Source organism: Idiotropiscis lumnitzeri, chromosome 2 (assembly GCF_059441095.1).
Source record: "Idiotropiscis lumnitzeri isolate Australia: NSW breed Sydney's pygmy pipehorse chromosome 2, RoL_Ilum_1.0, whole genome shotgun sequence".
Taxonomy (NCBI): domain Eukaryota; kingdom Metazoa; phylum Chordata; class Actinopteri; order Syngnathiformes; family Syngnathidae; genus Idiotropiscis; species Idiotropiscis lumnitzeri.
This window is the reverse complement of record NC_142392.1, coordinates 6,476,660-6,490,723: the sequence shown is the minus strand read 5'-3', so window position 1 is coordinate 6,490,723 and position 14,064 is coordinate 6,476,660. Positions and strand designations below refer to the sequence as shown.

The following is a 14,064-nucleotide window of genomic DNA, read 5'->3' as shown; positions in this document are numbered from 1 at the left end:
AGTTTTGACCGACATGACTTTGCTTTGTATTTATACTTGACGCGTTTGTGGCGTGAAAGCTTTGAGCAAGAATAGTCGGGGGGGGGCTTATTTGTTAAGCAGATTAGGCCCAAACCAACATGTATAAAAGTATTCCTTTTTCCTGTTTTAAATTATTGAACTTTATTATCAGGCCTCTATTTGGTATTAATCATTTTGTATCGAATAGTTTTAGTCTATTTTTGTTCCTATATAGTATATTTATATGGTTTGAATACAACATAATGTCTGATTTTGTGGACAAACGAACCAAAAATGTTGCTACCCAGATTTTTTTTTTTTTATTATTACGTTTTCGGTGGATTGTGTGAAATTGTTGCCAAAAGAAGTAGTTTTTACGTGACGTATTTGACGGGTTACGCACACTGCACTAACTTACGGTTTTCATGACTTCAAATTCGAGCGACTATGTGGAAATTGTCCAAGTGGCACATTTTGCGATGCATTCTTTTCAATTCTGTTTTCTAACATTTTTGTTTTGTACATGTCAGATTCCTGACGGTTTTTTTTTTTTTGGGGGGGGGGGGCATCACTTATGTTAATTTCCTTTTGTATTTAAACTTCGTTGTTTTCATCAAGTTAACATGAAATGCAAAAAATAAAATATACAAACATGAACTCGGTGAAATGGATTTTATGTTTAAATATGTACATTTGAATGTCAATTGGCCAACTTCTTGTGTTCTCAAGTGTTTTGTGCACCGCAGAGTTTGAAAAGGAAGACATGAAACTTGACGGAAGGCTACTTTATTAATCATGAGGACTTCTGAGGATCTGCGGGGGGGCTTTCTTACCAGCAAGTAGAAAAAAAATGTAGAAATCAAGACTCTCACACATCACCCCCTGCAGATCTTTTGATAGATTATAATTCATCTATGCATTTTCTAAACCACGTTCGGGACGGAGCTGGAATCAATCCCACAATCTCCGCAATGTGACGCCATTACGCTAACCAGTCGGCCATTGTGTCGCCTTGCATTATAATTTTATATTTTAATTTGCTTTTCTAAATATATATTTTTTGCTTTTGATCCTGTAAAACTACATGGAAGGTGTCAGAAAAAACATCAATTTATTAAAGTTGACATTTATATTTGACATTGACATTTATCGACATTTAATGTCGTAACAATAAAGGGATTTCTATTTCTATTTCTATTCTAAAGCTTTAATTTATTTGAAATTTACGTTGAATTCAGTTAGTGAGCCTTTTCAGCTATTTAATTTACTCACGTTTTATTTCTATAATCACTCTATAATCAATTCGTGGTTGGTCGCCCGCAGTAAGAAGTATTGTAGTTCCACGGTTTGCCACCAAGTGGCGCTGTGGCCCCGTGAACCCACCTTTGCGCCGTTGCGTCGTTTGCTTGCATTGCCCACACCTGATTTGTCCTTTAATCAGCACATCTCCTCTTCGAAGGTAGGGTAAACTTGACTTCGATAAAAAACTAAAAGTATTTATAGTTCCACTGTACTCATTCGCGAAACTATGCATGCATACATTAAAAAATAATTTAAAAGTCTTGGTTATTTCGCTCGTCACACCTTAGGCGCTTGTTTTGCGGTTAAAACGCCAGTTCCCCCCTTTTTTTGTTTTTTTTGTTTTATTTTTTTCATTATACGTTCCAGTCACGTCCAAGATGCAAATGCGAGCGAAAATTGATGAAACACGCATTTTATTTTTCCATTCAGGCCAATTCGGCGTTTGTTATTTTGAGCCGCAGGCACTTGGAGAGGAGAAAGTAGCATCATGGGGATTAAACGAGCGAGTAATGGCCCTTCAGTTATACGCGAGCCACCTTGAAGACGTTTGAAAGACATCTTCCCGTCTTCCGAAACAATTGCAGCTAATCAAGCCACGCAACGTCGCCCGCTCTTCTCCTCGCAGTCTGTCTGTCTGTCTTCACCTGAGACTAATTGTGCAGGGAGGTAAACACGGCAGTCAAGTGGAGAGGAAGCAGAGTTGAGCGTGAATAACAATCTGCTCGGCGTCATCGTCGCCGGGTGACTTTGACTTTGGAGTCCAGAAGCACCAAAACAAGCTGGAAAAGGCTGCAGAGCTCACCTGAGATCATAAAAAGTGGGGGCCAAAAGTACGTCTATTCACACATTGAGCACGCATATTGAACATACTTTACATTTAATAAATGCATTCATCATATTCGCTTCATGCATCCTTGCTGTTTTCTTTTCTCCCTCCCTCCTTGATCGTCACTCTTTCCTTCCTGCGTTCCCTGCTGTCAATTAATTTCCTTTTTCTTCTTCCTGCTTTCTATATTCCTTTCCTCTCTTCCTTCCTTCCTTCCATTCATCCATAGTGTCCTTGGTTCCTTCCATTTTCTTCCCTTTCATTCCCTCGCTACCACCTTTCATATATCCTTCCTTCCTACTGCCCCCTGCTGCTCCCTCCCTCAGCATTTCCTTCCCTCCTTCACACCGCTTTCTTTCCTTCATCCACTCTTCCTTCCTCATGTCCTTTTTTCCTTCCTTCCTTCCCACCAAACCAAACGTTATCCTTTCTCCTTCCTTTCCTCCCACTCTCCCTTCCTCACCCATCATCATTATTCCTTCCTTCCTTCCAGTCAGCCTTCATCCTTCCTTTCCATTGATTTGTTGACTCATCATTTCCTTCCATCTTTGCAAACTTCCATCTTTCCTACCATCCCTTCTTCGATCATCCCTCCATCCTGGTCTTCCTTCCTTGTTCCCTCTACCCTTGCTTCCTCCTTCCTTTCTTCTTTCCGTTCTTAAACAAGTCAATTTTAAAAGAAATGTGTGTGTGTGTGTGTGTGACAGGGCAGTCCTTGTACCATTCAGCTATCGTGCTCCAAAGTGTCACCTGTGTGTCCACGCAAGAGGGAAAAAAAAAATTCCCACATGGCACATACAAAGGATTACTCATACAGGCTATATGCACAGTATGTCCCGACATGTCAGTCTGGGGCAGCCAAAAACGGCACCGTGGGTGTCAGACCTTTCAACAAACGCCAGTAACGAAGCCTTTCTGCCCTCCAACTTTAAAATAAGAAATCACGTGTGCATAAAAGCCTCACATTGCCGTGGGGTTCATTCTCTTTTTTCCCCCCCATCATGCCTTTTTTTTTTTTTCTGTGCTTGACGCGCCGTTGCTGTTGGATGCTTAGTTGAAGTCAACAAGACGAGCTATCGTTTTGCTATTTGCTGTTTTAGTACCTCATAACTGCTGAATTATGTTTCCTGTCGGGTTTTATTGCAATTCTCCTGATTGTTCTATTCAATATTTTACAGACATAAGACGTGGTTGCGAGGGACACTATTGGAGAGGTAAGGATACATTTTTTTTTTAAATTAATTAAATTAAATTAAATTAAATATTATTATTATTTTATTTATTTGTTTATTTTTTTTTTATGTTATTATGTAGTCTTCTATACGAACCTAAAAAGTGCCCTCTCATCACTTAAAGTGGATTTCAGGGAGGGCAAATTCATGTTTCCACGAAATAAAAGTCTGACTCATTCGCTGCCAGTCTGGGTAAAATGAATGTACTTTTTTTGACGTCTATATCCGCCAATGGCAGTGAACGAGTTAATATACTTTCCACTAGTTCTCGGCAACGTTGGCGCCCGCCTGTTTGTTCATGCAAAATGTCTTCACTTTTTAATTTCAAGTGCAAGAAAAAGCCTCTAACCTTGCAAAAAAAAAAAAAAAAAAAAAGGAACTGCTGAGGCTCGTTTATGCCTGAACGTTGGCGGCGTGTGGGGTGACTCGTGAAGGAAACGCACTCTGAAACTTGGCCTGCTCCTTCTGCATTAAACATCACGCAAAAACCATCCACTTTCCATTTTGGAACATGCACAAAAATATTATCCGCCGCCACTCGCTCCCAGCTCCTTTCTCGTTTTTTTTTTTTTTTTCTTTCCTTCCCCTCCTCTCTCTCTCTCTCTCTCTGCGAGTCCCTGATAGGTCCAATCTCCAGTGGCTATGTTCAAAACACTGGGCCAGAATAGCACAGGCCCTGGGTAGATAAATATTTATGGGGTGCGCATACGTCTTACCACAGAGGAGAAGTCGAAATAGTGTGTTTCCAAGGTGAGCAAAACAAACAACTTCAAAAGAATTTAAATGCAATTCATGTAAATCACTCCCCCCCTACCCACCGACCCAACTCGCAGTCGGAGATTGCAATGACCTGATTATTGTGTCTTTGCACCAAAAAAAAAAAAAAAAAAAAGTGCTTGGGAAGGCGTTGCGTCAGGCAATCCTGGGCGTCAATCAAACCCCGGCCCGGCGGCTACATTATTCATTGATCAGCGTGGACTGTGATCAGAAGCAGCCCCCCCCCTGCTGATGGCGGAGATGAAAGCAAGCGCTCGGCTCAGATGAAATCACAGAGGGAGGGGTGAAATATTGCCGATGACCCCCTGGGGTGTCATTTATGTGCTGCTAATCTGGAGCCGACTTGGTCAAGGCGGATTAGCGGCAGACAAACGAAATGCTTGTGTTTGCGTAAATAAATTTAATCTTGTTGGGGGGCGGGGGTGGGCGGGGGTTGATGTGAAAAATAACGAATCGAGCCAATTAGCTGTCCTTGAAAAATATTACTTTTCCGACTATTTGACTTTAAAAGAATTTTAATAATTTTCCTCGCAAACGTGAAGATCTCCGCTTTGTCCGTTGTTACTTTTCATGCGGTCAAAAGTCGGACAGTTGAAGAGGCCGGGATAAATTCACAACTCAAAGTTTGTGTTGTATCGCTGCGAGCTAAACGTGCACTCTGAAGTTCCCGCAGTTGGTGAGTCGTCGAGTTGTTGACGGCCCGTTTAGGCGGCGAGATAATTGGGCCCTAATGAGCTGCCCCCCTTGGATGCGCCCCCCCCCCAATTAACTCATTCAATCCCTAAAATATATATATATACATTTTCAAAATTGTAGTCTCTGCCTACCAAAGACGTATTTATACGTCTTAGCCTTTTTTTTTTTTTGCATCATAGCGCCATGTTTTTATCTTTAGAACACAATGGGCCGTGCAAAATCAGTCAAAATCCCCCCAAAAAAGGCTTTGTTTGAGGTGTTTCTTGTCGTGAAAACGGCCAATGCTCGAGAATTGACAGGTGACGGCGACCAATCAAAAAAATAAAAACAAATAACCCGCTTTGTTTTGCGACCGTTCATTCCCCATTTTTCGGGAGAGGTAATTGACACCAACCGATGTTTCACCCCCCCGCCCCGCCCCGCCCCGATGTGAGAAATCACAAGAAAACAAACTGCATTTGAGTTGGCGCGCATGTCAAGTCAAGTTTGAATCTACCCTCGGTGACTGACGAAACACAACCACATCCCGACTGTGGTGGAAAACGACTCGCCCGCCACATGCGCCGCTCTCATCACCATTCCGCCGCATCCCAAGGACACTGTTGTGATTGACGGGGCTTAATGTGTATCTTGCCAGAATTGGATTTGATCCTGGGGGCTCTGCCACAGGCCCCTATGTTAGATTTACGCCCCCACCCCTCTACCCCCTCCTCCCGTCGCCCCCGCTCGCAGCTCCTATTTTTTTTTCTCCTCCCTTTCTCTGTCGAACAAATAGAAACAGAATTACCTCTTCTGCGGAGCCGCTCCCGCACGCCCGGCTTGCTGCATTGTAGCGAGATCACGCGCGGATCTGTGTCGCTGAATGATTGCGCGTCGCCCGCCTGTGTTTTTTTTCCAGGCGAAGTGTAGGAGAGGATTTGTGCAAAGAAGCCGCGAGGGCGGCAGGTGTTGACGGCGAGCTTTGACGAGCTCGGCGTTCACTTTTCATGCAACGTACAGGTGGCTTTTGGGGGATATGCGCCGCGACCGTCCACGCGCACTTTTGGGCGCATGAGGAGGAGGAAGGAGAGATTTATTATTTTTTTTATTTTTTTTTTCCTTTTTATAGAATAATTGCTCAGGTTGTTAAGATTGTCACGTCCTGGGGGAACATGCTTTTTTCCCCCGCCCTACTACAATCAAGTGTAATTGCACATCCATTCCACTAGTTGGCAGTGGCGCTCTCATTGCTCATTGTGCGCAGCGAGTATATCTAATATAGTATTATATTATATTTTTTTTCTTCCTGCTCGGAAGGGGCGTGACAGAAAATAATTGAGAAGCACTGGACTAATCTAACCTGTTACTTTTTCCAGGATTTCAAAGGGCGGTTCTTTTGTCCACCAAAGACAGTCACAGTAAAGCTGTAGTGGGTCAGAATTGACAAATTCAGAATTAACAAAAGTAATATTTAATGCAACAAAACTAATATTGAATGAAAAATAAAATGCAGGAGGACACTTGTTGAGGTCTCGAGGTTTATCGTCGGCCCGTGTCAGCTCCAAAGCAAAAATATCATTTTGTTGCTGTCGACAGTGTTATCCGGCTTCAATAACGCCACAAAAATTCCCAACCGATCGAGTTGACAATTCCGCCCGCGCTACGTCTTCCGGGCGTACGGTAGATTGTCAGGAATGCCACCCAGCCGCCGCGCCGTGCGCTCGCGTCAACGTCGAGCAGTCCTTCCACATCAAGGACTGATCCATGGCAGCTTTGGGATAACGCTGACATTAGCTGTCAGCAATCTACATAAAGAGATGGCTTCCCATAGCCGGGCCGCCATCAATTCCTGAGGCAGCGCCATAAAGATGCCCAACGGCCCGCGTATGAACGATCCCCCCCCCCCTCCTTCTCCTTGGCCTTTAGATAGCGGACTTGTCTGCTGCAGATCTGCGGCGGCGGTAACATCCTTTTAAAACAAGCCGCCGCCGTCCCGGCGTATTCATCTGGTGGAGAGCTGACATTACCGCGGCGTCCCGCCTTATCTCTCCCTCGCGGCGAGGGGGAGCAAATGCAAGATAGATTCCCATTTCGCCCGAGAGGGGAAACAATGGCTTTCTATCTTGTTTGTGTCCGCAAGTGTGCATGTGCGGCAGCGCGTAAACACACACAAACAGGACAGGCGAGATGTGTCGTTCGCATTACCTTGAGCTATGTACTGTATCCGCGCCGGACACTTTATTAGATCCGCAATTTGATGAGATATTTGCTCCTAGTTCGTCTTCTCCCGATGAAGTTTGCAAGAGACAACTTTTCCAAAGTACGCCCCCCCACCCCCCCCTGAACTTGACCCAAAGCATAACTCAGACCTTGTCAGATTCAGGGCCACGTCGCGCACCTGGAAAGCTTCAATTTCTAAAATTAAATGCGACTTGCCGTCCTCTTGTGTCTTCCTCCCGCGAGCAAAAAGGAGATATCGAGGCTGACCTCCAAGCGCGTTCTGCTAAACTCAAAATGCAGCAAAGCAGAGCGGCTAAATGAAGGAAAACCGCCACATTTGGATAAAAGTAACACTACGACGCGACACATGTCGGAGTTAAGTGTTGATTCCTTTTGACGTCAAAGCTCATTAACACTCGCTCAGGCTGAATGAAGTCGGACAATAAAAGCCGTCGGTTTCTTCCCCCCCGTTTTTGGTGAATTGGTTCTTGCTGGGTAGCGACGCCAAGCTAATGAGACAGTCCCGGTTTTTTGATTTCACATGTTCAAATGTTTGAAGTGTTTTTGTTTTAGGATGAAGCGCTCTTTAAAGGCGCGGCAATTTGTCGTCTTTCGATATCCGGTTAACGTACTCGCATTGAGGTTTTGTTGGCAGTCACAAATCTGCTGATGCAGGGCAAGAAAGAGCGTTCTCTGAAATGAGCATTTCTGCATTTTTTTCTTTTCCCGCTCAACCCAATCCCAATTCCTCTTTTATTGCTTTTCAGATCTGCCTCAGCCTGCTCAAATGCGTACCTAAGATCAAACAGACCTGCCCACCGAACCAAAAGGAACTCTGTGATAAGGGCAAGGTAAGGCAATTTTATTTATAGAGCGCATTTTATATGCAAGGTCGCTTCATTGTGTCACATAATTCAAAGTACAACATTTCAGAACAAAAGAGTAAGACCTTTAAAAAGAAGCAGTTGCTTATTACATTACTTTGAAAGTCATTAATCATGGGGAAATAAATAAAAATAAATAAATAATAAACAAACAAATAATTAATGATAAATAAATAAATAACTAAAGAATAAATAATATTAAATAATAATAAATAATAATGAAAAAAAACAAATAAATAAATAATTAATAATAAACAAATAGATAAATAAATGAATAAATGAATAAATAACCCAAAAATAAAAAAAAACAAAAACATTTTTAACGTGTATTAAAAAAAACATGACATTCAGGCTGACCCAAACTTCTTCTCACATTCCATTTGCCTGCAGCAGAACAGCCAAATGCTGCTTCACCATGTTTGCTTTGAACTACTCTCCCCTGATTGACAAATTCTGGATTATTAAATGTGGACGGTCGCTTGGTGGCGGTGTGCACGTGTAGTTCTTAAATTCAGTTTATTTCAGGGACAATCATGGCCGATTTTTTTAAGAAACGAATAGTTAATGTCGTAATTATCGTGGCCTGCCTAATCGTGAACGGCGCTCCTTATTTGCACGCCCAGTGATGATTTTTTGGTTTACTTTCAAGACGTTTCAGAGACAGAAAAAAAAAAAACGGAATAAAAACTGCTCACATGCTTCGTGGAGGACGGCAGCAGCCGCACAAAGATCAGCCCGCCTCAAATGGAACGGAACTTTTCAGTCGGGGAAAAAAAAAAATCAATATCACAAAATGCCAATTCCGTTTGAAAAATGTTATTTTATCGCCGCCGCGTCTTTTCATCTCCAAACCAAACAACACAGCTGCCGCGTGGTACCAAATGTCCCCCGACGTCACAATCAACCTGTGAAAGTCATCACCGCCAGCGACGGTTTTATTGTTCACTTCGCAATTTGGAAACTGACACTTGTTTTGAAAAAAAACCCCGAAATTAATAGACTGCGTTTGACACCTCCAAGCTGTGACAACAGGATTTTTCTTTTTCTTTTCACTCGGCATTTCTCACAAAACAACACCACGGGGTCTTCGGGTGTCGTTAGCGCCTCGTGACACCGCGTCTCTTGTGATGAATTGACAATAAGTCATGTTCAGGTTTTGCTCAATATTTGATGCACTTTTAATTGTTTATTTGCCCAACCTAAGATTCTCATATTCACGGCGGGCCGAAAAATAAAACTTGAACATAGCCGCGGGCCAGCATTGGCAAACATGAATTTAATAAATACAATTTGGATAATAATAAATAATTATTTAAAAAAAAATCAATTAATCAATCAAAATGTTAATAGGAATATTCATAAAGGAAAAGCAAAAAATTGATGGTTTTATTAATACAATACAATGTTTAGTTTTTAAAATTACTATAATCATTTTGAATGTAAAATGGTATAGCAGTCATTTGGTAAAGCCTCGCGGGCCAAATATAATTACACTGCGGGCCAAATTTGGCCCACGGGCCAGAGTTGGACACCTATGCCCTAAAATGTCAGATGGGATGTACGGCAATTTTACGATTTTCAAATTCTGTTACTGGTCAATAAATCACTGAATGGTTTGGGTTCCGACGACATGAAAGAAATGTGAATTAAATATAACCCGGAAGTGTTCCAAAGCAAACACGGTGAAGCAGCATTTAGTTGTTACGCTGCGTGCAAATAGAATGCGAGGAAAAGTTAAGTCAGCCTGAAGTGCAATTGCTTTTTAAATCCAAGTTCATAATTATGCTGTTTTTTTTTTTTTTTTTCTCATCCGTTTCTGGCCTTTGGAATTTTGAAATCAATTTCCGAAATCTTTTTTCCTTTTGCTTTTCAAGCTATGGGCGATGAATGTGCAATGTGTCATTTTAATTAGCTATCTTTGCTCTCTTTGCGTTTGCGAATTTCGCCAGTTTGTTCTGTTTGTTAATGCGTTGAGGTCTCGTGTGAAGACGTGCAAGTTGCCTTTTCTTAAAAAAAAAAAACAAAAAAAACTGTGCTACTGTTGTAAAATTAAAATTTTCTGCACCGTTCAACAAAGTTGATCGTGGCAAACGTGCGTGCTGTACAAATATAACATATTTTATCGACTGGAGTTAATGTCTAGGAATGTAAAAACATTTTTGTGTAAAATGCGACATTATTGTGAGAACTTTTCGATCGCTTGCTTCTTGTCCTTGAGTACAAGTGTGTGTGTGCGTGTGTGTGCGCGCGTGTGTGATGCATCACGCAGTGCCGCTGCAAAGTAATGAACAGCACATGAAAGTGCTGACAAACCTCTCTGCCAAAACCGCGCCGAACCATTTATTCATTTATTTTATCTCGCAAAAATGAAATCAATCAACTCGTTTAGTGCCATTGACGGCTAAAGACGTCAAATATCCCTTTTTTTTTTTTTTTTTTGACTTGGTGGGTAGTGAATGAGTTAAAATGCGATGTATGCGCCACCTTGTTCCTCTCCGGCGTCACGGCAGAAAAGAAGGGCAGGGTCGAAATGCAGGATAGACGCTCCGCAGTATAGGCGGGGAGTGAAAAGGTCTGCTGAAGGTCACTTTCAAATGCAGAAAAAAAAACGAAAAAAAACAAAAAACAGGCCGTTACATTTCCGCCTTGTTTGCCGGGGAAATAAGTGAAATCAACAAGGTGAGTTGGATGAAAGCCTCAAGGCGGGCGGAGTATGAATTCCATATTCCTTTCATTGCCATGTAATTCGACGGCACTTTGGATCCGTCCCACCTGTGGGATATTTTTTTTTTTTTTTTTTTTTTTTTGGTCGTGACAGCAGTACAACCCACTAAGAGATGGGAAGAGACAGGCGAGGGGTGGAGCAGCGGGGAAAGAATCAAGTGAAAAGAGTTAGTCGTCCAAAAACGCCACCTGTGATCCGACGTGAGCGTAAAACCCTCTCGTTCCCAATCGGCCCCCGCCCCCCCCCCTCCCAAGCTCCCGGGAGGACGGCGCCGCCGCCACACGGCGACTCGAGGCTATTTCGAATGCTTTCCCGGTGGGCCCAAAGTGATAGAAAAGGCGTAATTTGCTTTGATTTGGCTCCCTCGCACAAAGCAATCTCCCGGTGTTATTTAAGCCCTCGCTGGCTCTCAGCGGCATCTGACAGCAAAACAACAAATCTCCGGTTGCCATGGATCTCCTCCATTTTTTTTTTTTGGTGTGTGCCTTTCAATAACACCTTCAGTCGGTCTAGGAGGATTTAGAAGTGTCGAAGCAAACCTGACCCCTCCCAAAATTATTGAAAACATTTTTAAAAAATAAATCAGACTGGGATAAAAAAATGTAATGTAATTTGAATAAATTAATAACATTTTTCTTTACTAATTATTGTATTATTCTTATCATGAAATCCTGAAAAAAAAAAAAAAGTCAGATTCCGAATCAGCGCCAAAAATGATTTTTCAAATTCACTCCGCCTTCACTCAACCCAGCAAACAATTACTTCCCTCCTTAACGCCTTTGTGCTTGGCGGAGGTAATAATAAACCCCTTGTTACTGATTTGACAGAACAATGCGCTCATTTCTATTCCCGCTGCCGGCAAATCTGGGTTGGTCTGATCCGAGGATATGAAGCCACAGAGCGTCTAGGAATAGCAAGAGGGGGGCAAAAAGAAAAAAAAAAAACGAACAACAGTGCCAAAATATGGAGCATCATTATGGCATCCATGCTGATAATCAAATCTTTGTGGGTGACTTGCAAAATCGCAATTTCCCGTCACGAATTAGAAAAAAAACAAAACAAAACCAAAAACCCAAACAGGCCCTCGCGCTTTTGCGTCACGCCGACAAGGTGTCAGCTTGACAACGCACTTATCGTTTGTTTTCTTGTCTTTTTAAAGCGACTTTGCCCGTCTTCAGCGAACAAGCGCTTGCTTTATTGTCAGAAAGTAATTTGGTATCCTCGCGGAGAGAAAAAAAAAAAAAAAAAAGCAACAAGCGAGCAAGAACGAGGTTTGACGCTTGCTCTCCTTCCCACACACAGAAAGCGTCACACTTTTTTATTTTTTTTTCCCCCGACACACTTTCATCACTTCCCCCGGCGTCACGTAAAACAGTCGATCGCAGCCACTCTTGTTTGTTTTTCACCTTCGAGGTGTGCTTTGATGCAATCGCCGCCATTCATTTGACTTGGGATTCAGAATTGCAATTCTGAACGTTAACCGCCGTGTCGGCATTAAAAACGAACGACGGAATCCATTGGCGAGGCGCTGTACGTTAATTGCAGCCATCTTTTTATTTATTTATTTATTTATTTATTAGGATTGATTCGACAGATTTTTTCCAAAATGCACAAATGTAATAGGAAAAAAAATAATTCACATTTAGCGAGCAGTTTGAAAAATCGTCCACAAACTTGAGCTTTCGTCCCCTTTTATACATGTTTTTAAGTTTGCATGTTTAGTTTAGAGTCCCAGGGGTGGGCTAACTTTTGGATTGGCGGGCGACAATGGGTTCTAAAATTTGACAGAGGGGCCGGACCAGGAGCAGATGGACGAAGTGTTTTGGCAACCTCACCTCAATGTAGAAAAAAAAAATACACAAAAGCATTACAACATTATAAAAATAAAACAAAAATAAAACATTAACAAGGTTTATTCATTTTATTTTTTTCAAGTTGGGCAGGCCGGATTAGAACGTTGAACGGGCCGCATGTGGCCCCCGGGCCATAGTTTGCGCACCCCTGCTTTAAACCAAGGTGATGAATGAAAATTAACAAAAAAAATATATATATATTTTTGTCGACGCAATAAAATAAAAAGTGCCTTTAAAAAATATATAATTTTAGCAAAAATCTTCATTTTGTCTCTCAAGGTTTATTTCAAATTTATTTACTTTGCTATTGCTGTGTGGCCGTACAGAAGAAAGAACATTATAGAGTCTTTTATTTTTCTATATTATTATTTTTTTTCTAATCAATCCTTTACTCCACAAACCCATCTTCATAATACCCTAAAACTAAAACTAATACTAAAACAAATAGCTTCATTAATATAAAGCATTTAAAAAATATAAGTGAACCAATTCAAAACGAACAAACGCGCTCCCCAAAATACATTGAAACTAAGTGAATTAAAAATAATAAATAAAAACTATCCCCACCCTGGTTCCTAATCAGCTCAGCGCTGTCCCATTTCCCCTTTTCCTTTTGTAAGAAGAGCAGCGGCAGAACAGAAACGGGGCGGAGCCATCATATCGCCGCAGCTCTAATTACGTCCACACGCCTCCCGCATGTCTTTGATGGATTCTCAAGAGCCCAAAGTGGCGGATCAGCACTTTCCATCCCTCCTACCGACTCTTCTGTTAACCACCTCCTTAGTCAGGACAGGCCTTGTGTTATTAACCTTCCGTCTGCTCATGCAAATACCAAGGCCGCGCTCGCCGCCGACAGTTGAGCTCTTATTTCTGCTGCGAGTTATCCCGCAGCGTTTGTCAAAGGTCGGAAGCGAGAAGAAATTCAAACAGGGCGGCGGAAAACAGACGGATTGACTGGACACTGTGCTTCAATTATTGTCGGATTTCACTTGAGGATAAGGGACAAAATGGAAAAGGCAGAGAGAGAGAGAAAAAAAAAAAGGGAGTGTTTGGAAAGAACAAAATGGAGACAGAGTGGACTTGATGATGGAGTGTGAGTTGAGTGTTGATGGCGTCTTGTCTGCGCGGGCCGCCACCGAACCAAAAAGGGGTCATGGGTGCACTTAGTTTTGATGGATAGAGGCCTTCACCCCCAAAGTCTTGCTCCATATCCTGGTCGTTTGGGCCACTAAGCGCCTCTCCATGTGGTGATTGCTTGCACCTCGCATCAGACACCAGCGCCAGGCAAAAGGGGGGGGGGGTGCGCAATAACGCAATAATCATCCGACGCGAGTCGAGCGTGAACGGACATCTTTACGCGCCGACCCTCCCGGCTGATAAACGGACGGCCGGCGGCTAAAGGGCTCGCTAGCGTCCTCGTTAGCCATTCCCCCCGCCCCCGCTCCTCGCCAAGACCAATGATGAGGGGCTGACGGCGCCGCGCATAAAATCCATGTTCATACCCGCCGTATAAAAATGACAGCTGCACTTTAAAGTGTTAGTGTGTCGCTTGTAACAGCCGACACAATGA

General features: G+C 42.5%; 1 protein-coding gene and 1 long non-coding RNA gene across 3 annotated transcripts in view; both read left to right on the top strand.

Annotated features, from left to right (window-relative positions):
• The first annotated feature begins 1,421 nt into the window (after positions 1 to 1,421).
• Positions 1,422 to 2,916, top strand: LOC148341478 (uncharacterized). The gene is made up of 3 exons (XR_015839956.1): positions 1,422 to 1,459; positions 1,965 to 2,132; positions 2,836 to 2,916. It is a non-coding gene; the product is annotated as an uncharacterized LOC148341478 (long non-coding RNA).
• A 386-nt stretch (positions 2,917 to 3,302) lies between these two features.
• Positions 3,303 to 14,064, top strand: part of LOC148341477 (uncharacterized) — a 100,321-nt gene continuing 89,559 nt past the window's right edge. For both annotated transcript variants that reach the window (XM_088289057.1, XM_088289059.1), the window contains exons 1-2: positions 3,303 to 3,342; positions 7,800 to 7,883. The gene's annotated coding sequence lies outside the window, so the exon portion shown is untranslated. The remainder of the gene's footprint in view (positions 3,343 to 7,799; positions 7,884 to 14,064) is intronic.